Consider the following 17,829-nt stretch of genomic DNA (forward strand, 5'->3'; position numbering starts at 1 on the left):
ATAGGAAAGTGTTTATGTGGAAATGTACACAAAAGAGAAGGCAATGTCTAAAACATATCTCTACGGTTCGCAATGATTGTGAAAGAAATGTGGAAAGCAGGGGAAGAAAACCAACAATTGTTTGGATGATCAATAAGTGTGCGAACAAATTGATCACATCCTCTTGAAATAATGACCCCAGCACCTTGAAGAGTGTAGACTCCTTGATAACTACCAGGAAACGCTTTGTTTCAGTAATACTGAGTGGCTGCAAATACACTAGCACATAAGTTCTGCTATAGTCTGGGGGACCTATTTTGGGGGAAAAAAAGGAACTAGTCTTAAAAGTAGTACAAATATTATACAGCTTTTCAGAAAACAATGTTAGATCAACTGCAATGCAGTGTGGTAAGTGGCATTCAACTTTTACTGTCGTCCTAAAAAGTTTTAAAAGTCAAATAAAACCCAGAGCCCCCAAGCATGTCAGGGCTGATAAAACTAGGACACTCACCTATTGTTTCCTAGGTCGGTGCCCTCACCTGGGACATAATGGGTGCAGTTATTATCCCACTCCCAGTAAGTAGGCTACTGGACTATATCAGCTGTCAGAATGTTATGATTCACGGGTTTCACAGCCACCAAAAACAAAGCTATGTTACTTTCAACCACCTACCGGTGCTCTTCACCCAGAGCACCCAGTGTTCACACAGCCAGGGAGACAGTATGCCAGTATGACTGGCACACGCCATTACCCACAGGCCTGGTTTCTTACTAAAGGTGGTGTGGGCACAACAGCCCGCCCCACTCCTTATACTAAAGGCAAAGAGTAGCGTATCACATGTATTTTACTTTACATAAAACAAACAGAATAAAAAATATAGCACGGGAATTAGCTGGAGGATGTGCTGATTATAATGATCACACCGCTCTTTACTACGTGAGATACACGCACTGCTAAGAATGGAAGGACCACGGAACTTCCTCTCTCCATGCAGGACTTGTCCAATCACTCCACGGAACGCGGACCCCACCTCAAACTCAGCTGCAGCAACCCCCAAGAGCAGACCAGGAAAAAAAGTAAAATCCACTCAAAGCTCTTAGCACTAAAAGTCCTCCAGATCTTGAGAAGAAAAAGTCCTTTACCATCAGGGATGCAAAAAGACAGGAAAAAGCTGATGCCTTTGCAGGCGGAGCTTGCGAGCAACTCTTCCGCCCTGCCCCCATCCGACCCCGACCCCAACCCCAACTCCCAGGACGACCCTCATTCCGACAGTGCCTTCATAACACCAACCAAAAAAAAGTGCTGGGGAGAGCTTGGTGGGACCCCTGTGTAGCCTGGGGGCGGGGGCGGGGAGCTGGGGGCGGCTTTCCAGCACCGAGCACCCAGCAGCCGAGGCTTCCCGCCTCCCCAGCAAGGGTCTAAACCCTCTGCCCCTCCCTGTGGGCCCCTAGGACCGCAGGTCACAGCCTCGTATGCCTCGGCTCCTGGGGGTCCGGGTGAGACCAGCTCCACGCGTAGAGCACCAGTCTGGGCTGGGTCCGCGGAGGCGCGAGCTCCGGGAAGAAGGAGCCCGGGGCCCGGACCGCAGTACGTATACCCCCCATCTCCGGGTGCAGGGGGCCTCGTTCCCGGCTCCGGGGCCGGCACACCCACCGCCCCTAGGGGAAACGAGACCCAGGTCGCGAATCCGCAGCCGCGGTGGGCGTTGCCCGAGGGCTGCCGGGCTCCGCGCCCCCATCTCAGCGCACAGGGCCTCCCGACCCGGCTACCCCAGACCAGCGCCCCCAGTGCGCGCGGGCTTTCATCAAATTGGCGCCCCGGAGCCAGGGAGGAGGGCGGCTGCAGGATGAGGTCACTCCGTCCCCGCCTCCACCCTGCCCCGCAGCTCTCCCCCAGCGAGCGCGGCCACCGGGGGGCGAGGGCGGTCTGGCCTGCGGCAGCTCAGCCTTTCCGACCCCGACCCGATCAGAGGCACCCAAGGCTCCTCTGGAACCGACCTCGCCGCACCGCGCTCCGACTACAGGGCAGAGAAGGCTCCACCCGGGCCAGAGTCTCTGGGCTGCAGCCCGCCGTCTCTCACGCTCACCCCTACGCCACCCTACCTGCAGTCCCGACCCGGTCCCGCAGCTCCTGGACCCTCCGCGGGCCGGACTCTGTGCCCGGGCTACTGTGGAGGCCGGACGCCCCGCCCGCGCGCCGGGGCAATAAGAGTCCGCGCGCCGCGGGGGCGGGGCGGAGGCGGGCCGGGCTCGGGGGAGGGTGGGGGAGGGGCGAGGCCGAGGGCAGGTTGGGCTCGCGCCCCCGCCCTGTCTCCGGGGTTGCAGCCCCTTCCCGGGACTGCCCTGGGCTTTTCCGGAACTTCCAGGAAGGATGGATAATGAGAAAGAATTTAACTTTTATCCTTTTTTAAAAGGCCAGTAGGGATGTTGGCCGCAAGTTGGGTGATTTGCCCCGGGGCTTGATTTTCTCTTTTCTGGAGGAGGGAGGAGCGTGCGATACTTCTGCTCCAGGGCAGCGTTCCAGGGCCGGGGATGCGCCCGGCGAAGGGCTGCGAGGCCCTAGGGAGCAGCTGTGGGCTCAGGGCTGGGATGGTGGGGACCGGGGTCCAGCTCCTGCGCGCCGCTTGCATAACTCGGCCTGCGGGTTGCCGGCACCATCAGAAAGATTACACACAGCACTTAAATCCAAAGGCTCAAGTGATCCTGCGGGATGCTTCTTTCTGTTTTTAAGAAAGGGAGAGGATAATTTCTCGATTTCCTCTAATGCGTTTACTCTGTTCAGCGTATCAGTGAGTAACTAAATTTGGGCGCCCTTGGGGTAAGGCGTGGAAGGCCCTCCGGTTTAGCAGCATCTAAGGAACGTGGTCCCTATCCTCCGCTCTCTTCTCTCCTGAACTTCTAGAGGCCCTGAGTCACTTGTTTTAACCCACAGCATGGGAGTTTCTGTAGAACTGTTTTCAAGGAGGAAATGAACTCATTTTTTAAAGAATTGAATTCTTATGTAAAAATGTGACACTGTGGGTTGAACCCTGAATCTAGGTGGACAGCTTCTCGCCTATCTCAGCTCTAGACGCCCCTCGCCCTGGACACATCCTCCACATCCTCTAGCAGTTGGATTGGTAGTTAGTTCCGGCCTGTTCCTCCTACATAGCCTGCGCTCCTTGACCATTGAGGCCAGTTGGCTTTTACACACGACAAACAGTTCACACTTATTGCACACCCAGCGTCGTGCCTGGCCCTTTCTATAAAAAGATCACCAAGTGCGCATTAATACCATCTGGGTTTGAGTGTCAGTGGGCATGTTAAACAGCCTAGTAATTCTGTCCCATTTTCACTATTAACATCAACCAATAGGGATTTGGGGTTCACAGCCCTGAGACAGAGACCAGACTTCTCTCTCTCTCCCTGAAATAGCTCTAATAATTTTGAGATGAAAAATGATGTCTGTAATGGAGTTCCGGTCATGGCTCAGCAGAAACGAATCTGACTAGTGTCCTCATGGCAGGTTCAATCCCTGGCTTCTCACTCAGTGGGTTAAGGATCCAGCATTGCCATGACCTGTGGTATAGGCTGCAGACGCAGCTCAGATCCTGAGTGGCTGTGGCTGTGGTGCAGGCCGGCAGCTACAGCTCAGATTCGACCCCTAGCTTGGGAACTTCAATATGCTGCAGGTGCGGCCCTAAAAAAAAAGATATAAAGATATCTGTAAAAGACTCCAACAAAGGAGATGTTTCCCTGTGGGTCAAACAAACACTGTTAACAGCCTTCACTGTCGTCTTCGGTATGTGCATCTCAACACATTCAACACATGGATTAGACCTTGGTTTACATGATGATTCTGTAACCTACTTCTTTTTCAACCTAGAATATACTGTAACCATCCTTCCAGGCCTAATGGGAGGCATTATTCTCTTAATTTCTGAGAGTGAGATGGGTAAAAGCTCACTACGTTATTGTTTCACTTTGCCTTTCTCTAAATGTTTGGTGTGCTGTTCCTGCCCAGGCGGTAGCAATGACATCATTGGTGTATCCCAGGGTTTTCGCCAAGGCTGCAGCTGACAATCTGAAACAGGATTTAGGACTTAGTGGTTTGTGCCATTAACCTTGGAAATCTGGAGTTTTTTAATTTTTCATAATTATGGGATTAATTTGATGAATTTTAAAGTTATAGTTCTTAAATGTTGTGATTTTATGGTTTAGGAGTCCATTTTCAACGTAAGCACAGAAAGACCAAAACAGCTAAGGCTGAGTTCCCACCACCTCAAGCGGTTACCCATCTTGGGAGGGCATGTAGGACAGACTAGACGGACTGGGTTGGGGAGGAGCAGAGAGCACACGATTGCCCTGCAGAGCACACGATTACTCTGCAGAGGCTGTAAAAGCGGGACAAACAGGACACCTGCCATCACTGCCTTCCTCCTGGGACAGGACCAAGAATGCAGAGCAGCTTCCACTTCTCAGAATTCACATCCATGAAAATTTCAGAACTGATGCAAAACACTGGGTCCTTTAATGATTTCAACTTTGCTTTTTTTTTTTTTTTTTTTTGTCTTTTTGCCTTTTCTAGGGCCACTTCCCGAGGCATATGGAGGTTCCCAGGCTAGCGGTCTAATCAGAGCTGTTGCCACCAGCCTACACCAGAGCCACAGCAACGTGAGATCCGAGCCTCATCTGCAACCTACACCAGAGCTCACGGCAACACCACCGGATCCTTGACCCACTGAGCAAGGCCAGGGATCAAACCTGCAACCACATGGTTCTAGTTGGATTCGTTAACCACTGCTCCACAATGGGAACTCCAATGCTTTCAACTTTTCAAGCTTTCCTGCCTGCAGTTGGTAAGGAGTGGGTATATCTTAGCTATCACCCAGGTATATGACTCCCAGATTGGTGACAACTGTTATTAGTCCTGATAGGAATACCTGCCAAGCTTGAGAAAGAGTCCCCTTGTACACACTGAAGATTCTGACCAGCAGCCTTCTCCGATTTTCTCCTCTCTCTTCCTTCCCTAAAACTTAAAGCACTGTGGTTTGAAGGCAACAAGAAAGGTGCCTTAAAAGGAAAGTTGGAGAACACACCTACATCCACTCTCCTGGGGGCGGCACTTTGGAGTCCCTCTGGCCCCCAAGAGTGCCTGGCAGAGTCTGTTTTAGGGTTTCTATCTCCAGGGTCACTTTAGCACACTTTGATTCAAAGACCTATGGCTTCAGGTGTGCAGATTTAATCTGGGATTGTCTAATTGGAGAGGGTTGTGGAGAGGGTGACATAAATCTTTCAAATCATTCCTCTTTTCTCCTTTTCATAGTCTCATGAAAAGGGTGGAACATAGTTGGTTAGAAGCTAAAGCAATAGCTAAAGACAACTAAAAACAAATCGTGTTCAGTGAGCAAACAAAATCCTTGCAGTGGCACCAACTCAGAGATATTCTATAGATGGGGACATACAGATGTAACTGCCAGCAGGTACTATGTGGCACCAACCTCAAGCATGCTCAGCATCGGTGATGCTGTCTTATAGAGTGGATACAACTAGCAAATTAGATCTATGTCTTCTCACCAAATGCCCACTAGAAAAACTACCACTGCAAGCCTCCAGCGCCCAACCATGCTTTTCTAACATGTAAAGCCAAAATCTATATTTGACTTTCTTGTATTTACATATAGCAGTAAAAGAATGTTGGAATATCTTTAGGCATTTTGCTTAGAATAATATTTTGATGAAAGTTACCAAAACCTTGAGATTTTCTCAGAAGAATCCTGGCCCCTGGGCTGGCTGGCACATTTCCTATGGGGAAGGTTTTGCTATGTATTTCCTTGGAGTGATGGATGGTATATATAACAGCTATTCTGATAGCAATTCAGCATAAGGGTCTATTTCCGCTCACTTCTGGTGCTTTGATATGATTTTTTTTAAAAACCTCTTGAGTTAGCTCTTGCTGTATTTTTTAAAGGTACACAGACTTGGCTGAATGGCCTATTCCTTCAGTCATAGAGATTACTTTTGCAAGGAATCCCAACCACATTCAGCCAACACGAACAGGACATGGAAAATAGAGCAGTTATAGATTTTACCTGATATTGGTTCCAACTGATATTATTTTGTGGAAAATCTTTCTGAGGGTAGAGTGTTTAAGATCAGCCTTCATTCCATGCATAGTTAACACGAGCACCTTTAAGAAGTCTTGGACCACTATGCATTTGCAGCATTTTATAAGAAACACATCTGTTTCTGTATCAACAATTACCAAACTATTTTAACCAAAGTGAGAAGTCTTCAAAAACAGGGTCTTCTTAAGAAACTGAGCCCCTTGAGTTATCTGACTATGAATACAGACTCTGGGGAGGTGGGAGCGGTGCGGGCGGCGGGGGTGGAGGGAGGGTACAAACGAAGGACAAGTCATACTTTCAACATAAAAACAGAGTAATGTTCCACTGGCCAAGATCGCTTTCTGGCTTTCTGGTTTGTATATAATTTTTTACCAAGGGAAGGGAGGAAGGCTAAGGGACAAACAAATGGGACTGTTTGTACTTGTGTAAATGTGACTAAGACCCAGTGGGCAGTAAATACTGAGAGGGAACAGGGTCATCAAGAGTGCTGCAGTCAAGGACGGCAAAGAGATCATAACACTGAGAATAGAAGACTAGACTGAGTTTGCAGGAGCAAAGCTGGCTTTGAACCTGGAGACAACTCCAAGAGCATCAGAGATTCAGGCTGGCGGGGTCTGAGGATGAAAGGGGCCTGAAACGGCATGGGCTCTGGAGCCAGACAGCCGGGGAGGGGGTCTCTCCAAGGCTGTTCCTGTAACCCGGATCCACTGAGCTCTGTTCTCATTTGTAAAGTGGAGGGAAGGCATTTCCCTTGGCCTGCCCTGGAGAACAGAGACCCCACGCTGCCCGTGCACTTCTGCCCACAGTGCTCAGGACATGGCAGGTGGGCTTGGTTTCCCTCATATTTAATGAGTACATTTACATCCCTTTAATATCTCAAGAATTTTTTGGGGGGGGGGCTCACACCCGCAGCATATAGAAGTTCCCAGGCTAGAGGTCCAAATCGGAGCTGCAGCTGCCAACCTATACCACAGCCACAGTAACGCCTAATCCGAGCTGCATCTGCAACCTACACCACAGCTCACGACAATGCCAGATCCTTAACCCACTGAACAAGGTTGGGGATTGAACTGCATCCTTATGGATATTTAGTTGGGTTCATTACCACAGAGACACAAGAGGAACTCCCTCAAGAATTGTTTTGTTTACAAAACAGAGTATTTACTTAGGAACAGAGTAAAAAGTAATAATTTGACATGATGCTGGTCCTTTCACACACAGTGACCCATTTGATCTGCCTGTCCTATCCTTGGGAGGTATGGCTGTTTACTGGAGGCCAGTGAGCACAGAGAGTTTAGATAACCTGCCCGAGAATGCAGAGCTGGTCAGGGGAGGAGCAGCAGCATCAGTGGATAACTCCAGAACCGAAACTCCAGGGGTTCTAACTTTGCAAGGAAAAACACGTATATGTGGAAATTCCATTAACTATCTCAGGACACTGGGATCGCCATTCGTGAATCAGTGCCTTATCGTCGCCAAGCTTTACTGTGCGTGACGACGTCTGCTTGACCTGAAACAGTGAAGGCAGCTCTGAACACGTCTGGCTCTGTCTACAAAAGGATCTGACTCATTGCTGAGAATCTTCTTCCAAGTCAAGTGAGCTGTGCTGGCCCGGATGGAATCAGCACAGATTCCATGTGGATTGCTGAAGGGCAGAGTGAAAAGTTGGATTTGCCTTTTTCTGTGACTCCTGAGAGTAAGTGGTGAAATGTGTCTGTCACTTGGCTGGTTAGTCTGACTCTATCCTGCACAGGAAAAACCCTGAGCTGTGCCTATAAATGTCGAGACTGACAATGGACACAATATCACATTTTATATTAACCACAGTTCATGGAGTTATGGGTGAGATGTCTCTCACTACTACTACTCCTGGTGACACCCCAGACAGAATCTTGTGCTGCGCTTTTTAGAGTCCTTTGGATGCCTCGAAAACATGTGGACCAAGCCAGTGTTTGACTGCTGCTCCCAGAAATTCAGGTCATCAAACACCCTGGGTGGCATAGCTGCCGTGGGTGGTGCCGTGGGGCCCAGGGACTCCAACAGGGTACAGATGGGGCCATGGGCACAGGCAGGGCACGGGTGACGTCCCTTAGCCCAGAACCCTCCCTCCACCAAATCCTCACTTCCTAAACCCGAATATCCATCCACTGCTTGAATTAATAAACTAATCCTCTGGCTCAAATTAATGGGATTATGTTATCTGGACTACTTAATTTTTTTTCCCCTTAGGAAAATGCGTAGGGATTTGCTTAGGTGCTGCAGGAAGGTTTTCTAGCAGTGAAATCCAACTACTAAGAGAATTATTGAGATTATTTTATGGCATAGATCTTTGACACAGTAAAATGTGCAAACCTAGACTCTGGTACTGATAGGGATTGAGGAGAGAAAGAGAGAGAGAGAACGAGAAAAGGTGGGGGGGAAGAGAGGGAGAGAGAGAGAGAGGGAGAGAGAGAGAGAGACAGGGAGAGAGAGGGAGAGACAAGGAGAAAGAGGGAGAGAGAGAGAGAGAGAGAGAGAGGGAGACGGGGGGGGGGTGTAAAATATTCCAGTTATGGTTTCTTTAAACATAGAAATTTAATGAATGCCTTTTATGTCAGAAACCCCCTGATTGTATATCCTAAGATACACAGAGGAAATATTTGGTAACATCAGTAACTAAAGAAATAAATTTATCTGATACAGAGCTTATGGAATTGATGATGAAGACGGTTGAGTTAACAATATCGATACTGCCTGTTATGCACTATTAGGTGTGTTATACTATGTCGCCCCCATTACAATGAAGTAATAACTAGATTTCCAGAGGGAAAAAAAAATCAAAACTTTTACCTAAGATTCCATTAGCTGCAGAGACTTCCTGTTGTTCTAATGAAGGCAGATCATTGTTCTTATATCCATAATCATATCTGTCTTTTTGTTTATAGTAATCTTAGAAAGTTAACTGATTTCGAGGTAATTTGGTCATTTTTATGGGATGATATCAAGAAACTCTTCAAATTAAACTGTATTCAAGAATGGACGGCCCAGCAGTGTTTTCAGCTGGCCCTGTCTTTTATGTCATGAATTGTGATGAAATATATCACAGGAAGGGTCTGCAGAGAGAAGACTGCACCGAGAAAAATCTGAGTTGAGGACACCAGGGTTAAAGTTGTTGTTTCTGAGCCAGGTTGACAAAGTGAAATTCGGAAAGTTTTCAGGACTTGGAGAACAGACTTGTGGTTGCCAAGGGGGAGGGGGAGGAGGTGCGATAGACTGGAAACCTGGGGTTAACACATGCAAGGTATTGCCTTTGGAATGGATAAGCAAGGAGATCCTGCTGTATAGCACTGGGAACTTATATCTAGTCACTTATGATGGAGCATGATAATGTGAGAAAAAGAATGTATATATGTATGTGTGACTGGGTCACCCTGCTGTACAGTAGAAAATTGACAGAACACTGTAAACCAGGTATAATGGAAAAAAATAGAAATCCTTTACAATAAAAAAAAAGGAAGACCGCAGCCACGAATAAAGACTAACTTCAGCCCTGCCTCCTTCAAGCCTCTGCCCAGCATGACCTCAGTTGAAAGAAAGCTTCCCAGGAGATGAACGTGTCCGCTCCGGGTCTGGACGTGTTTCAGCCACAGCTGCTCTGAGCTCATGAACGGACAGGCAGCGTGAGATTCCACCTTTGCCTGTGGGCGGCGGGGCAGAACCTGGCCTGAACTTGGTGCCACTGTCCCCTGGCTCGCATGTGACCTCGCCATTGTCCCAGCAATGGGCAAACTGGCCTCACATTCACCTCTCAGTTGGGCTCCACTGAGGCGCATTAATTCTGGAGGTGCCCCCTGCCCTGGGCTGGCCTAGCCCAGGTCACTCTGGAGAAAGGGGTAACCCAGCCTCAAGCCACCCGGTGCTCACAGAGAAGCACCAGGAGAAAGAGATGGGAAAGAGGGCGGGCTTTGAGCTCCAGCCTGGGTGGCTGTGGTGGCAGAGGCGGGACTCTGCGTGCAGGCAGGGGCAGGCCCTGCTCCTCCCCAGGCAGCTGCTGTGGCTTGTGCCCATTTGCTTTTGGCAGCCCACACAAATTTTTAAATTTTAAATATTTTTAAACTCAGGAGGAAAACAATGAGTATAAATGACTATTACAATGATAACTAGATAATAATGAATCCAGCCTGGATTACAGGCATTTTTATGCCAATGCTGCTCAAAAATGTAATTCTAGGAGTTCCCTGGTGGCTCAGCAGGTTAAGGATCTGGCATTGTCACTGCTATGGCAAGGATGACTGCTGTGGTATGGTCTGATACCTGACCCTGAAACTTCCACATGCCCCAAGGGTGGTCAAATATGTATATATATTTACACCCACACATATATATATATATACACACACTTGCATATAATTCTATCTTATGTGTACATACATAATTCTTATATAGTATAATTCTTATTATATATTAATATATAATTCTTAATATATTATGCAATTCTTTTTTTTTTTTTTTTTTTTTTTTTGGTCTTTGGTCTTTTTAGGGCCACACCTGCGGCATACGGAGGTTCCCAGGCCAGGGGTCGAATTGGAGCTGTAGCTGCCAGCCTACACCACAGCCACAGCAACACCAGATCTGAGCTGCATCCGAGACCCACTCCACAGCTCACAGCAACGCTGGATCCTAAACTCATTGAGCGATGCCAGGGGTCGAACCTGCAACCCCCCATGGTTCCCAGTCGGACTCGTCTCCACTGTGCCACAATGGAACTCCCATATAATTCTTAATATATCATAATTCTTATACATAATATTTTTAATGGAGAAAGGGACCCATAGATGCAGAGGTGTGTGGGGCCCAGGGAAGTCCCAACACAGTGTTCTCTGAGCCCTGGACACCATGCTTTCACTAGCTGTAGAGCAAGTCTGCCCTCTCACCTCCATTCAGGGCTATATTCTGTGTGAACCCAAGTCAGTAGATGTCACAAGTTTTTAAAGGAAGAAAACAGGTCTTGTGTCCTCAAGCTCTTTATCATCTAAGCCAGGAGACAGAGTCAGCTGTTAAGAACAGGTGCTTTGCAGTGGCTCATTCATTTGGATGTTTCTTCTACAAGTTAATTACTCATAACTCCCTCGTGAGCTAAATGCACAGCTGGGAAAATAAAACTGCCCACTGAGAGTGAGTGGCACGGAGTGAAGCGCAATCCCCAGTTCACTGGGACACCCTTAAAAGGTGTAATGAGAATCCTGATGCACTTAGAAGCTGGCCTTTCCCCGGTCTGAAGGGTGAACCCAGGCCAGGCTGAGGGCAGCACAAGGGACCTGCATGTGGTCCCCACGTCTGCCAGACCCACAACACATCCTGGGTGAATGACCTCATCCACAGAATGCTCTGCTTTTCTCTTTTTTCTTCCTTCCATCCTTCCTTTCTTTCTTATAATACATAATATATGTATATATTTTACATATGCACATGGATGTACATACCCATATATACATACACTCACATAATACCTATCTATACAGGCAGATCTCAGACGCTGTGGCTTCAGTTCCAGACCACAACAACAAAGTGAATATGGCGAATAAAGCGAGTCACACAAACTTTTTGGTTTCCCGGTGCATCGAACAGTTATGTTTACACTATACTGCAGTCTATTGAGTGTGCAATAGCATTGCATCTAAAAAAGCAATGTGCATACCTTAACTTAAAACTACTTCAGTTCCTGTCATGGCTCGGTGGTAACAAACCTGACTAGGATACATGAGGATATGGGTTCAATCCCTGACTTCGCTCAGTGGGTTAAGGATCCAGAGCTGTGGTGTACGTCACAGATTCAGCTTGGATCTGGCATTGTTGTAGCTATGGCATAGGCTGGCAGCTGTAGCTCCAATGTGACCCCCAACCTGGGAACTTCCATATGCTGCATGTGTGATCCTAAAAAGCAAAAAAAAAAAAAAAAAAAAAAAAAGTGCTGTAGGAGTTCCCTGGTGGCTCAGTGGGGTTAAGGATCTGGCATTGTCACTGCTGTGGCACAGGTTCAACCCCTGGCCAGGGAACTTCCACGCTGCAAGCATGGCCAAAAAATATACTTTATTACTAAAAAAGCTAATCATCATCTGACAATGCAGCATTGCCACAAACCTTCAATTGTTAAAAATACACTCCCTGTGAAGCACAGTAAAGCACAGCACAATAAAACGAGGTCTGCCTGTACATACAAAACATTTTACCAAAGGGGATACATGACCCCAAAACTTAGTATCCTATGGCTGTAAATTGCAGAGAAACATGTAATCAATTTGACTCACCAGGCAATGTGTGGCAGAGGGCTGGCTTTGGCACTTCCACCTCCAGTGCCAGCTTCGGCACTGCTTGGCTCAAAGACAAGAGCTTCAAACAGGCAAATTTAATCTGAGATGAATAGGATCCCTCTTCCACCAGTTTGGGGAGGGGGATGGAATGAGTGTAGGTAATTTCTTCAAAGGATTCCTTTACGTGGAGATTCTGCTAAATCCCCTTGACGACGGGGGCTTGAGGAAGCAGGCAGAGGCTGGAGCCTGCCCCCTGGACCCCACCTTATCCTGCAAGTTACAGAGTGATGTTTATGGGCACAGCTGTTCAGAACCTGGATGTCATGGGCAAGCAGAGCATCTGAGCTGCCAAGCCTTTGTTCCTACTGATGTGGACGGACCAAGAAAATATAGAAGCAGTCATTACTCTCCAATTCTATGTGGAGGCCCTCACTTCATACAGGGCCTCACCAGATCCCTTCATTGATAACAGACCTAATACTTCACAGTTTTTACGTCTGTCTCCCACGGTTTTATTTATGCAGGTAGTTTCTGGCGCTGTTTCTGCAGTTATCATTCTTATATTCAAACAGAAATTACCATCAGATACCTGGCTTCTTGAAGACATCCTTTAATCTTCTCAATTAGAGTGGAAGTTCTTTCTTGTACACGTTTTCAAGACAACCATCAGCTACCTGTGATGTGTAACTGAGCCTCCACTGCATGTCCTCTGCATGAGGCTCACCTTTCAGAGCCTGTGCTCTGTGTCTGAATCCAGCATTGTCACTCACTCAGTGTGTCTCTGAGCTGATTGTGGAACCTCTCTGAGCCTCAATTTCCCCCTCTGTGAAGTGGGAAGAAAAGTGCTGCCCATGCCTTGGGGTGCCGTGAGGATCCAGGGAGACACCGTCGGTCACCAGTCACCAGGCACAGGGCCCAGGGCTTGGCTGCCAACACCGGGGTTATCAATCCTAGTGTCATTACCAAGGGGCACGGCCACACGGGGCCAGCTAAGACTTTATGCTCTAAATGAGTAACTGGACGAAACCAGCTGCTGAGGACTGATAGTAGCCGTGTGGGTCAGCACAGGGTGGGACAAAGAAGGAAGGGCAGGGAGCCTTGACAGTGACCCGCCCTTCAGGGACATAGGCTGCACCCAAGCCAGGTGCTGCCTCCTCCTCAAACACGCTGTGCAGCCTCACAGAGTTTGCTTGAGTCCTGCATCCCGGGTTCAAGCTGCCCCACGGGAAAGTTGGATGAGATTTGCGTCCAACTTCCCTAGTGATTGAGGAGTTATGCTAAGTCGTCCTGGGAAATTCCACCAAGTATCTTTTCTTTTCTTTTCTTTTCTTTTGTCCTTTTGCCTTTTCTAGGGCCACTCCCTCGGCATATGGAGGTTCCCAGGCTAGGGGTCGAATCGGAGCTATTGCTCCTGGCCACAGCCACAGCTCACAGCAACGCCAGATACGAACTACATCTGCAACCTACACCACAGCTCACGGCTATGCCCGATCCTTAAACCATTGAGCAAGGCCAGGGATTGAACCTACAGCCTCATGGTTCCTAGTCGGATTCATTAACCACTGAGCCACGATGGGAACTCCCCCCACCAAGTATCTTTATGCTTCTGCCTCTCTGCTTTTTGACACGAGGGCATGTGAACGATGGAAGCATTGTTCTAAGTCTCAATCAGCTTTTCCCTGTAAATAGAATAATTCAAACGAGCTGACCTGTGCACAGCACGTTCTCATCGCTCGATGTCTGTACAACTACCTTTGGCAGCAGAGCGATGGTCCAGCCCGAGACACTGAAAGACTGAACAAACGGGTCCTCTGGCTGAGGGCATGTGTTGAGATCCCCCTGTGCTGGGTCCTGCATCCTCTCCCCTGCCCTTTAAGCTGGGGGCAGCTGATGATGCTGAGAAAGCCTGGACTGACCGCCAGCCTCCGGTGACCCCTCATTAACCAGGTCTCGGAGAAATGCTAGGGAGACTCTGCAGTGACATTTCCTTTGTTTTTCTCTCAGAGAACTACTGCTGGCTCTGGTGTGTGTGTGTGCGTGTGCTTGTGTGTGTGTGTGTGTGTGTGTGTAACTGACATATTATTAATAAGCAGAAATCACAGTTCTCATCATAAAGCCTGTTACAATATCATTAAGGACACAAACAGAACTTTGTGAGTTTTATTTACTGTACAGATAAACTCTGAAACCAAAGTTCTTTCTTAGCCTGGAAACCACCTCTTAGTTTTTTTTGTTTTTTTTTTTAAATTGTGAAAACACAATAAAGGCAAGAAAAGTGTATTTATATTCATAATATATTAACACTAATATTTTCTCCATCTTTTTGCATTTTGGTCGTGTCCATGGCATATGAAGTTCCCCTGGCCAGGGACTCCAGGTCGGTTTTGTGGCACAAAAAGGTGTTTCTCACTCTGTTTAGGAGGGACCTAGAATTCCTCTTCCAAACCTCCACCATCCTCCACCCACACTACAAAAAAAGCGTCAAAATAAAATCACTGTCTGTTCATATTACTAAGTAACAAAGATCATTGAGTACTTTGGAGAGTCTGGGAGCTGGGGTTGAGATTCGCGAGGCACTGATGACTTCTCTGCATAATTTCCTTCTCTGACATCTTGAGTAACTGCCAGCACGCTCCCATCAGATAGCATGGCTAAGGGACGTTTCTCTATAGTGTAAGAGGTTAGCTTTTCTCAAAGACTGGGTTGCGGCTCAGTGTTCAGGGCACGTCTGAAAATGGGAGTCCAGACAGCTTAGCGGCTTCTTGAAAACGTTCATCCTCCTCAGCTCAGAGTTTCCTAATTTATAGGTAAAAGGAATGCGCTCCTAATGCATTTTTCCACGTTTAACAAGAGAATGTTTATTATCTCAGTTGCTCAATGCATTTCTGAACATCTCTCAGACCTGGTCCAGGACGGGATAGATACAACTTGACTTTCTCACTCCTGCTCAAAGACCCCAGATCCTGTTTTCCCCTGTAATGTGGGTAAGCAAGCGAAGCAGAAATCCTTGGACGTTTTCCTTAGCTTATTTTTACTCTCCCAGATTGCCTCGAATCCCACTAGCTTCTATTCTGAAATCCTGCAGTGCCGACTTCCTTATTTGGTTGCTGGAGCTGCTCTTTGTCTGGGTCAAACATTCTGCTAAGCTTGCAGCCTCCCTTTAAACACCCCCCACCAGCCCCCGCCTACAGCTCCCCCCCACCCCACCCCCCCACGCGCACACACACACTCACACACTTGGGAGGGAGGCGGCTCCAGCAGGTCCCTCTGACTCAGCCTCCTCCGCCTTCACAAGCCAACCGGCCCATCACTTATGCCCTTTTAAGGAGCGCCTTTGGGAAGTTGTAAGGGGCCAGAGCACTTCCAGCTGTTGGGAAAGATGTCTGTGCTGCACACATGCAGAATCGCCGCAAGGCCTGTGCCCCACGCCAGTGCCCTCCTTGTGTGGCAGGGTGGGCATCCAAAAAGGACAGAAGCCCTGAAAACTCTAGGCTGCCTCACCCGTGGTTACCTGACTCCTCAGGGCCCTGGCATGGAATCTGGCCCATAGGTGGAGTGGTTTGGTTTTGTTTCCATCCCAACTTCCTCCCTTACGGAGGAGGGAGCCCAGGTCCAGGTGGCCACGCCGGGTCCCCAGCACCCCATCCGCTCTGCTCTCTGGGTTGATAAGGGCAGAGGGGTGTCTTCTGGTTTCTGTGCTCAGGCACAGCTCTCTGCATTCCCTGTGTAAGAAGGACTCTGCCAGGGCCCATCCCGTAAAACATATAAACAACGGAGAAATTCCTCAGGCCAGCACACAGCCTTTTGGTTCCTGGAACAAAGCGGATGGTGGTATTTATTATGTCAAATAAACACATCACCCACACTCCAAAAGGAAACCTGAAACAATCAGCTGAACAAAGCACTTCTCAAGGTTTTAATCCGTTTGCAATTAGCTCTTGTCTGACTGAGAAATTAAGACGGAGCTATTTTCCCAGACGGAGGACCTGAGGGATTAAAGAGCCGAAGCCTGTTCCCAGCACTTGCTCTGAAAAGGTGTCAGAACTCGCCTCCAAAGGAGAGGAATATAAACATACAGGATATCCTATCACCTCCTATTATTTCTCATTTAGCGCTGAAAATAGTCTGTACTTTCCTTTGTCCTCTGTGCTGTCCGAGCTCCGACTTTGCCAGGCCTTGGGCTCGATGCTGTAACCAGCCTTCAGAGTCACTATCCTCACCGTCACAAGGAGCAGATCGAATTCCACAGAAAGCACATTTCTCCCTGCCTCATGACCACGCAGTCAGTTCTGCTTGTTTTGATCGCCATGGCGACCAGGGTGGAAAGAACCTCCAGCCTAGCAGAATTCCCAAGGAGTATCACCCTCTTCTGCTAGAGCCGTCTCAGACTGGCCTGGATGAATTTCTGTTGCTGGGAGTCCTAATCGGCCTGGGAGAGAAGCAGCGGAGGGACGACACACACACTTCCCCGCATCTCCATTGCTTGCAACCTCAAGGAATCAGATCGGACATGCCTGGAACATGGCTTGTGAGCTCAAACTTGCCCAGGTGTACAGCAGAGGACGTCGTGACCCTGTTATACTGTATTCTACCATGGAAACTCCACAGCTCCCCTCAAAGGAAATGGATATATGTCTGCAGTCATGAATCACTCACAAGCACATGTCCAGGGAAAAGGATTCTGTGAAAGCCTGTTTCTGAGTTTTAAAAATCAAGGTTTACATTTGTGCTTCCATCTTGCTGTCATTGAGAAGAAAGGTGGTAGTAGCAGCCACTAAAAGATGAAACAATGCATTGTTTTAGGGCAGGAAAATGTTAAACTGAGAAAATTTGACCATGATTTGGGAAACACCAGCACTCTTCACTTTTGGCCCAGGGTTCTTGGAAGCATCAAGAAACTCACCCATGGAATTCCCTGGTGGGGCAGGTTCACTCCCCAGCCCAGGAACTTCTGTATGCTGTGGGCATAGCCGAAGGCAGGCAGGCAGGCAGGAAGGAAGGAAGGAAGAAACCAGCCCAGGACAGGGCTTTCAGATCTGTTCCCTGGCCAGTTTTGCTACCAAGCAGCTGTGTCACTTTGGACTAACTCATTTCATGCCTATGAACCTTACTTTCCATATATCTGAAATGCAGACATCATCTTAAATCTGAATCCCCATGTGGTTAGAGTTCCACATTCCCCAAAGCCAGCAGAAATAGCATATTTGCTCAAGCAGACCTTACGGGCTATTATGTAATTGACTTCCACCCCTGCTGCCCCTGCTCTGCTGGTTGACAAATTTGGTAAATAAGTGGAGGAATGTGAAATATGAGTTCTTAGTTTAAAAAAAAAATCAGAACTATTAGATTAAAACAATTTGAAATAATTTCCCTAAGCCTAAACTCCTCCACTCTTAGAAGGAGAAAGATGATTGGTTCTTCTGCTTTTGATCTGTGGTCTTTGCAGCGGAGAC

The 17,829-nt window shown here is 48.0% G+C and overlaps 1 protein-coding gene across 6 annotated transcripts in view; it reads right to left on the reverse strand.

Annotated features, from left to right (window-relative positions):
- PALLD (palladin, cytoskeletal associated protein) overlaps positions 1 to 17,829 on the reverse strand; it is a 341,670-nt gene that overhangs the window by 76,142 nt on the left and 247,699 nt on the right. Inside the window, exon 1 of one of the 6 annotated variants that reach the window (XM_021073314.1) lies at positions 2,083 to 2,154. The exons of the other annotated variants lie outside the window; for them this stretch is intronic. The gene's annotated coding sequence lies outside the window, so the exon portion shown is untranslated. Of the gene's footprint in view, positions 1 to 2,082; positions 2,155 to 17,829 lie in introns of those variants that run through there. 6 annotated transcript variants of the gene reach the window in all.

This window comes from Sus scrofa, chromosome 14, assembly GCF_000003025.6.
Source record: "Sus scrofa isolate TJ Tabasco breed Duroc chromosome 14, Sscrofa11.1, whole genome shotgun sequence".
NCBI classification, from domain to species: domain Eukaryota; kingdom Metazoa; phylum Chordata; class Mammalia; order Artiodactyla; family Suidae; genus Sus; species Sus scrofa.